A 9,966-nucleotide genomic window follows, 5' to 3' on the forward strand; every position below is an offset into this window, starting at 1 on the left:
CAATCTGTTTTGATAAGCTGTGAGAGAGCCGTAAATTCGCGCGTGAGCGATTAGACCTGTCAAAAACTTACGTAAAAAAACTTCTGTAACTTGGTATAAATTACGGTAAGTGACTTATGGTGTCGTTTACAGTGGTAAATTTGTCGTAAGTCGCTTACGTGAGCGACTTACAGTAAAAAACTTACAAGTGTAAAGGCAGCCTAAGAAATATGCCCGAAGAGTAAATTGAATTCGGTTCAGATTAATATAATATGGCTTACTTTGGTTTTGAAATACAATACTCTAAATGAGTTCTTTCTTTTAAAGCGTTCACCAACGACCATACTATGTTGAACACACCGGTTCTCGTCCGATCACCGAAGTAAAGCAACATTGGGCGCGGTCAGTACTTGGATAGGTGACCGCTTGGGAACACCGCGTGCCGTTGGCCCTTTTTTTGCAATCTTGCAAATTGGGACCCACAATTTCTATTTATTTATTAATTATCAACGCTCTGATGGGCTTTTACATAACTTAAATGATTTAGTGTATGGTACAGAGAACAAAAAAAATTTTTTTTTTTTTTTTGGTTTTAGTCATTTCACCCTGAAAAGAGTGCTTTGTGCCGGTAACAGTTAAAGTGGATAAAAAAAATCGGTTAATCTATTGGGAGAATAATAAAACAAATTAAACATTGGACTCATTTAGATCGCTAAAACAAATTAAATGTTGAATTCATTCAGGTTAATAAACTTACATAAAGCTGTATGAACACGAGAATTGTTAAGAGATAAAAGGTATGAAATGTTAAGGGGGGACTGGTGTGTGATTTTAATAAGACGGCGGTATATGTTCTTGAAAGATGAATGATTTTTACAGTTAAAGAAAACGTGGTCGAGGGTTTCCTCTTCCACACCGCACTGGCAGACCGGATCATCCAAAACTCTAATTCTAGCCAAGTGGGATACAATTGAACAGTGACCAATTCTCATTCTCGAAATACATGAAATGAATCGTTTTGACAGTTTTTTACCGTGAAACCATGGCTTAGCAGGGATATGGTTTTGAATTCCAGCATAGAAAGATCCAGTTCTTATTTTGGAGATTGCCCAATTTTCTTCCCAGGCACGAGTCATGTTGGATTTAAGAATCGGGAAGATCTCGGAGATAGGGATTCTAAATTTTAATGGGGTAGTTCCGGAATCTGAACCAGATTTGGCGAGAGAATTGGCCATCTCATTACCCTCTATACCCAAATGGGCAGGGACCCAGGCCAATATCGTCTCAAACCCAGATTCACTTAGAGAATTGAGAAGATTTTTTATTTTACACATAATATTGTCTTCCGGATAACATAGAATATTTGACATAATTTTAGTTAGAGCACTTAGCGAATCAGTACATAGTAAGGCTCGATGAATGTTGAGAACCTGGATTTGATTTAGCGCTTGTTCAATTGCAAAGCATTCAGCTGTAAATATGGAAACTTCTTTCGGTAATTTATAAGTGGGATTGATGTTGAATTCTGGACTATATATCGATGTTCCACATCTTTTATTTTCAAATTTGGAACCATCAGTGTAAAGGATGGAAAATCCAGGGAATTTTGAAGCCACAATGCTTTTAAAACAGTCATCCACATTATGAAATTTATTTGGAGAAGATAAAACATTCTTCCGAAAGTCTGATGTTATTGTGTTCGGCATAAAAGTGATCGCCTTAAATGGAATATTGTATATAGGGAGATTGGGAACTTCTTGAAGATATTGGAGGGAAGATGACAGAGAATTATAGAGATGAAAACATTTAATTAGGAGAGGAAAACGTTTTTTTTCACTCAATCTTTTGTTAGACTTCAAATTAACACTTAGCAGATTAAGACTTTGTTTAATAGGATGATGTGATAACGATAAAGCCTTGAAAATATATTTATTGGCAAGGAATTGCCTTCTGAAATATAATGGAGGCTCCCCACATTCCACCTGAAGCGCATTAATTGGAGAAGACTTCATAGCTCCAATAATCATTCTGAGGGCTTTTGATTGAATTCTTTCCATTTTCTTATCTAAATATTTAGGGAGGGGGTCAAAAAGGAATGTGCCGTAATCCAAGTGGCTCCGAACTAGGGAATTATACATTAATTAAAGAGTGGTAGGATGAGATCCCCACCATACTCTGGAAACTGCTCGCATCATATTAAGTCCCTTTTCACACTTTGTAGAAATTATCTGAATGTGTGGAAGCCAGGAAAGTTTATGGTTCAAAAGAAGACCAAGGAATTTGATTTGAGTAGCGGTTTGTAGAGGCACATTATCAAAAGAGATTGAGAAGTGGGGAATTTTTCTTTTGCGCGTGAAAGCCACGACCCTTGTTTTAGATGCCGCCAGATTCATCCCAATTATTGACAACCAGCTTTTAATATATTGTAAAGCCAAATTCATTTCCTTAGCTGCCAGAATGATATTTTTAAGTAACAAATATATAAGGATATCATCCGCAAAGTAAAGTCGCTTGATAGAAAAAGGAATTACTGAGTCTAGGTCGCTTATATAAATATTAAACAAAAGAGGACTGATAACAGAACCCTGGGGTAAACCTCTCCATAGTTTGCGCCTTAAGCATTTAGAGGAAGACTCAATAATAATAGACCTATCTGTGAGCAAATTAATAATAAATTGGACTAATTTCGGGGGGATTTGTTTTTTAATTAGCTTTTCTTTCAAAACATTCAGTAAAACATCATCGTAAGCTGATGAATGTATAAGAATTTAGGGATTGAGAAACTCGGATATCAGTTGTGAACAAACTTAAATTATCCATTGTAGATTTCTTTTTCCGAAAACCATACTGATTTGGTGAGATAATATCCTGACTTTCAACAAACCACTCTAGTCTGTTTTTTATCAAACGCTCCGCTACTTTCATCAAACATGATGAAAGGGCAATAGGTCGATGAGACGAAATTTTAGATGGATTTTTTCCAGGTTTTAAAATGGGAATGATTTTTTGAGTTTTCCAAACATCCGGAATTAGTCCTGTTTCAAACATATTATTAATAAGAGATAAGAAATATTCAACCGCCATATCAGAAAATGATTTAATGAAACTATAAAATATTCCATCGGGACCCGGAGCAGAGTCAGAAGGGGCTCTTATCACTCGTTTCATCTCATCAATGGAGAAAGGAGCATCTAGCCAGTTAGAGTGAGATGGATACGGCTTAATAGAAGGCATTTCTTCACATCCGGCAACTGATGGGGGGGCTATTTTATCCGCAAATCCTATAAGAATTTCTTCTGATATATGTTTGATTCTTGGCGGAGAATACGATGATCCAAATTTATTTAAACTAGACCAAACTGAAGACTGGGGAGTTTCCGGAGACAGGTTCTCACAGAACTTCCGCCATCCAGCGCGCTTCTTATTTTTCAAAATTCGTTTGGTTTTTGCCTGGGCTTTTTTAACTGATAAAAAATTTTCTAGTGACATACACTTACGAAAAGAGGAAATTGCTATTTTTCAAGAGTTGACGGAGCGAGTGCATTCCTCGTCCCACCACGGAGTAGAGTGTTTTATTTTAATGTTCGCATTGCGTTTCGGGATGAATTTTTCTGCTGCATTTATAACCATAGAAGGAAACGTCTCACATTGCATTCTGATGTCTCCCGGGGACGATTTTGTTAAATTAATAAGGTTATCTAGTTCAGAAGAGAAAGTGCTCCAATTCGCATCTTTCGTTCTAAATTTGAGATTATTTTTAACTGGGGGGGAATAAATGTTAAATTGATGGTGGAAGCGGATTATAATTGGGAAATGATCACTAGAGAGGGGATCGTTTAGGATGTCCCAAGAGCATTTAGATGCTAACGAATACGAACAAAGAGATATATCAACATCACTTTTCCGTTGATGAGGGAGGGTGAATCTGGTTGGAGATCCGACATTTAAAAAACATAGATTATGGGTATCAATAAAATCTAAAAGATTGCGGCCAGAACGATTTGTTATTTCGCTACCCCAAGAAGGGGAATGTGCACTAAAATCTCCAAGGATCATATAAGGGGAACAAATCTGGGTTAAGATTGGTGCCCATTCATTTTCAATAAAAGTCGTAGAGGGAGGAATATATATTGACAATATTGTGATATCAGATAAGACAGCTGCTATTATCTGGATATCGTCGGAGGGAGTATGAATATTAATTTCTTAAAAAGGGATAGAATTATGGATTATCAGAGCCGAGCCGCCTTTACCATCCGGTCTGTCGTGTCTGAGACAATAATAACCTGGAATTTTTAAGTGAAAGGAGGGTTTTAACCACGTTTCAGAAATGGCGGCTACTGAAACGTCGTGTTCGTCGAGTAATTGAATTAGGTCAGATTTGTTAGCGAAGAGGCTTTTACTGTTCCACTGAAGGATTTTGTTCAGTTTCGAAGCCATTGGGGAGGCAAGATAATAAAGATTTAATGTAATCGGTAGCGTTGGACGGTACAGTATTGTTGTTTGTAAGGATAGAAATTAAAAGGGTAATTAAACTTGTGTATAAAAGAATTATTATTCATTATTTCGGGGAGAGCAGGAGGGGAAGAATTACCATTAATGGCACACCCATTGGGCGTCTGGGATTTGGCATTCCCATTCGGGCTGGCAAAAATATTATTCAATTGTTTTTTATCAAGGTAAGGTGTATATTTTGGGTTGGATTTGACTGGCTTGAGAATGGTTTCTCTGTGAGAAGATGACGTTGAATTTAAAAAGGTGGTTGTTTGGAAAGGAGCTGAGGACGATGTCATCTCTGCGAATGATTTTTTCGCAGGAGAGATTAACTTTGAGGCCTGGAAGTACGAAATGTTGTCGGTAGCCATTTTATGTTTTATGTTCTTCTGTCTTGTTAATTCCGGACAGGCTAGACTGACCGCAGTATGTGCACCCGAACAGTTAATGCAAATGGGATCATTGGAAGATTTCGGACATTGATCAAATGGGTGACCTTCTCCGCAATAGTAACAACGTGGGGGGGAGCGGCATACGGATTTCGAATGTCCGAACCGGCAGCAGATGAAACATTGAATTGTTGGAAATTTATAAACTTCGACGGGAAGCGAGGTATAATAAATTAACACACGAGACGGTAGGGATTGTCCCTCAAATGTAACAACAACAGACTGGAAAGGTTTCCAGATCGTGTTTCCGTCAGTAGAATCCTTGTAGTTCAGTCGACGTACTTTTAATACTTTCGGGGTTCCGTGAGAATTATTCAAAGCATCAACAATTTCAGCCTCTGGGATCTCCGCGGGAATTCCTCGCACAAGACCCATTCTCGAAAGGTTTAATGTAGGGATGAACGATTTATATTTATGATTTGAGAGCGAGTCAATTTTTTTTACAAATCCATTTGCGGAAGCGGCAGTGTTAAACTCGATAGATAATTTATATCGCCCTTCCAGTTTAATTGAACCGTTAACAATACCAAGGTTATTATTTTTTGAGTCAAATACGAATTTTCCAAAATCTAAAGGATGAATAAGTTTTCCCTGTTCAGTTCTCTGAAAATTAACGGTAAATGGACCGGAAGCTGAAGCAGGATAAAGTAATTCAGTACTTTATGCATTATCGCTAGTTAAAGTACTTGGCTGGATGTTACTATTGGTGTTAAGGTCGTTAGGGGTCGAGGTTTGTTGAATCGGCGGTATAGATTTAACTTTCGATGGAATGTGAAGGCTATGCGATGGTCGTCGTTTACGAGATAGGAGCGTAATAGAAACCTGGCTCGTATTAGATTCCGAATCAGAAAAATCCAATATCGACCCTGGGTCGGGAGGTCTATCTTCATCTTCCTCCATTATATAAAAAAACTTAACTTTTAAAAATTAAACTGAAAAAATAATACGCAGTCTATTTCATTGACTGTACAAACAAAAACGGATTAGCCGTAAGCAGGAATGCAAACAAATAGGTAAACGATAAACAATATTAAATAAAATGTAACAATAATCTCTTATCTGTACGCAGCGCAGGAACGGGCGAACGGCACTCCAAAAAATATTAATATGTACATGTTAGTTATAAAGCTGCATTTAAGTGCACTTACCTAAAATAAGAAAGGGAGTGTAAATATACTGATGGACAATGGGTCACGGTTAATACACACTTTTAATAGAAGAACCATTGTGTTTCAGTTAGATAAGAAAGAGAAGTAAGTATTTCAGTTTCCTAAAATGTTAAGTATTCATTTTATCAGCTATTTCGTAAAAAAACAGATAATTCGACGTCTTTTCTTCACGCCATGTTTTGACATAATAATTTAAAATTGTGTTTTTAATTTATGTTTTGATTAAACCTAACTGACAACCTAAACATTTAATTGAGGGTCATAGGTTCATATTTTGGTTTAAATAAGAGAAGAAACTAAAGAACCTCAAAACTTTGACATCAATGGCCGCCAAGTAACAAGCAGTTTTAATTTTAACTCTTCAGGTTTTTAAATATGTTTACCAACAAGTCCCAACGACATTGTGAATTTTCTTAAAAGTGTCTAATATATGCTACCTATAACTTATTTTTAAAATTGTCGTTAAAAAATACTATTTTAGAAACTAGATTAAATTCTCTTTAAAATATTCATTTGAAAAAAAACATTAATTTCTAAAAAATATTTTTTTTAATATCAAACACGAAAATGTTAGCAAAGAAACTTATTAGGACAGTTTGACTCAAAACGTCTATAATTTTGAAAGAATTCGATATTTATAAAACATATTCCTTTTGTGTAGGTAATTAGAAATAAAACTTTTACTTCACTTTTTATGCCGTTAATACAACTTTCAACTGTCAATGAAAAAATGCCGCCAATTCGTAATTATGCACTTTGACAATTTTTTTAAAAATTTTATCCATGTAATAATGTATAAATATTTGTTATAAACTGGGAAGAATAATTATTTATCTTTCCAATGACGAACAAATCACATTTCTACACATTATAGAAAAAAAGATAAAAATACTTTTATAATGTATTGAAGCCCGGTCAGATCTGTCTTTCAGAGGCTATAATGGAATATGATGTTTGTGGCTAGTAATGTCCTTCCGAGACCTGAAGGGTTTTATTTATACATTTTAATTTATTTAGAAAACAGACAGTTGTGCATGTTAATTGATTACATTTAAGTTGAATATAAGTTAGCATAATACGAATACTAAATTTAATCACAAATGTTATAAGCAATAATTACTAGCCTGAAACATAAATATAAATTGAAAAAAAATCTTCCGGGGAAAAATAAATACCGCCGACGGGAATTGAACTCTGATTGCTGGTCAGGTGCACGGAACCACTGTGCTACGTTTGATTATTTTTGAACACCAAATAATAAAATAAATATTGTTATTTCATTCAACAATTATTGCTTTATGTTTGTAGTATTGTATTGAAAATTTCTTAATTTCAATAGATGGCGTCGAGATTTATTATATCTTCATTTAATGATGAAATATTTTGACTTGTCAAATGTTATTAATATTTATTAAAGATTAACATATGTTTACAAGACAAGCTATAATGCAAAGCACAAAGGATAGCAAATTATTATAAGCAATAATTTTTAGCCTGAAAGGCAAATATAAAAATTTCCCGGATAAATTCTTCCGGGAAAAAATAAATGCTGCCGACAGGAATTATCTTGGAAACACATGGTTGTTTACATTTACTCAATATTAACTAAATTGAATATTGAACATAAATAAAATTACCTAAATTATTTAATAAAACAAAGATTTTATATAATATACTAAGCAAGTATGTATGTACACGTATACAAGCATAATATGTTAAAAACTAATAAAGAGAATGTGATGTAGGTACTCGTACGGTAGGTATATGCATACTACCGTGCATACTTGATTTTCTCAGTGTACATAATTTCTTATTTTTAACAGAAATATTCCATTTGATTTACTTTCTAATTACTGCAATTTTTTTTTAATTATCTGAAACCCGAAATATACTTTAATATAAGTTTTATACTTCAATATCGTTAAATTAAATATATTATATTCGTGCATCGCTTACATATCCTAAGTACCTACACCTTTTCTTATTGTATTCACATTATTCGACTGTTTTATCGCGAGATAAATCACATTTAGAAAGATGCTATTTTTATTGCTCCAAAGAGCCACGGCTAGACGAGGCAGAGCGTGTATCACGTGATCAGTGTTATAGATATTTTTGTTGTTGTTAGTTTTTGATTACTGTTAAAAATATTGTCGGACAGCAAAATGACATCTACATTTTATATTCCAAACATGCTCAGAATCGAGTACGTGCTGATACACCCTCGTGTAAATCAGATTTATAAATCCATTATCACATTTGGTGTTTAAGCCTTATCAATCTGGTAAAATATGAACTTAAGATAGGCATAGCAACTAGCAACGGAAAGAAGGTACTCCTATGTTCCTATGTATAGTAATATGTATATGTATTATATTATGGATGTGGTATGAGTAAAGATTTTTGGTCTTATTTCATTACTCATTGACGATAATATCACACGTTTAGTGATAATTAATCAATTATCTTTAGATTTAGGTAATTCCGTTGGGAAACAAGGTATTCGAGATTTACATATTCAAATGTTGACGTATTTTACACAAAAAAGTACATTTGTGTGAGTAAAGCGCATTCATTGGAATACTGGTAGGTGTTGAAAAAGGCTGTGCCTTTCGGTACAATCCAGAATTATTTATTTTTTTAGTGTTTCTTTATTCATAAAATTTATATAGGTAGTCATAATGCTTTAAATAACAATTTTAAGATGTAGAAAAATAGCAAGTTGTTAAACGAAAAATAATATGTGTAAGAAATAAGAATAAGAAAGAAAAAAAGCATATTTAAGGAAAAATCTAGTCTAGATACATATTAAGATATATATGTTTAATACATAATTTAATATAAACTAAGTAATATAAATATTTTATAGAAAGATATATTATTGTTTACCAATATTAATATAAATTCTTGTTTGAATTACGATTTGAAATAGAGTGAACAATACAAATTTATATTTTAAATTGTCACAATATTTTCTCAACAAATTATAGAGCGACTCTTTAAAAGTACAAGACACATATCAGTGGTGTCAAACAATTTTTTGTAATTAATATGAATAGTTTTTAATTTTTCTGATATATTTTTTAGACTTTTTCTTTATTCATTCGCAAAATAGTATTAGAACGGAATAAAAGAGCAGTTAATTTAAATAAGTGACGCTAGAAATTCTTTGCTGTTTACTTCCCTTTACCAATTCTTTGCTGTTTACTTCCCTTTACCAATTCTTTGCTGTTTACTTCCCTTTACCAATTCTTTGCTGTTTACTTCCCTTTACCAATTCTTTGCTGTTTACTTCCCTTTACCAATAGCCAATTCCGAATATTTTTCATATAAAGATGATCAGTTCTCGATTTTCGGGTATCTGCACATATATTGAGTGAATTGAACATCTTGGGAGCAATATAAGAGAATTGTCGCTGGGCGAATGTTGTTTTTGTTGGAGGAATAACACATTTTAGGTGTGAATATTTTGTATTTGTGTTTTTTTTCATATGTATGTAAGAATAATCTCAATGCATAATTGACGAATATCTAGGATTTTAATTTTTTTTAAAGTGACTGACTGGTGTGACGGTGAAATGTAACGATCAGTGCCCTCTGTTGATACCTAATTAGCACAAATTAATTAACTAAATTCTCAAGTGACTTACCAGGTAAGTATTATACTGTATATTATCTCCATATATAGTTAGTAATAACCAGAGATGTGCTTTATTTCAAATAAATCCATTTCAAATGGAAATGCATAATGCAAAATGGGTATTTTCCATTTTGCATTTTAAATGCTTTTCTAAAAACCATTTTCATTTTGCATTTTAAATGCTTTTCTCAATGCATTTCCCATTTTAAATGCTTTTTTGCAACATTCTTCCTAC

The 9,966-nt window shown here is 33.6% G+C and overlaps 1 pseudogene; it reads left to right on the forward strand.

Moving 5' to 3' along the window:
* The first annotated feature begins 311 nt into the window (after positions 1-311).
* On the forward strand, positions 312-430 carry LOC149425589 (5S ribosomal RNA; annotated as a pseudogene).
* The last annotated feature ends 9,536 nt before the right edge of the window (positions 431-9,966 follow it).

Source organism: Hesperophylax consimilis, chromosome 3, assembly GCF_061612785.1.
Source record: "Hesperophylax consimilis isolate HC1 chromosome 3, BYU_Hcon_1.0, whole genome shotgun sequence".
Taxonomy (NCBI): Eukaryota; Metazoa; Arthropoda; class Insecta; order Trichoptera; family Limnephilidae; genus Hesperophylax; species Hesperophylax consimilis.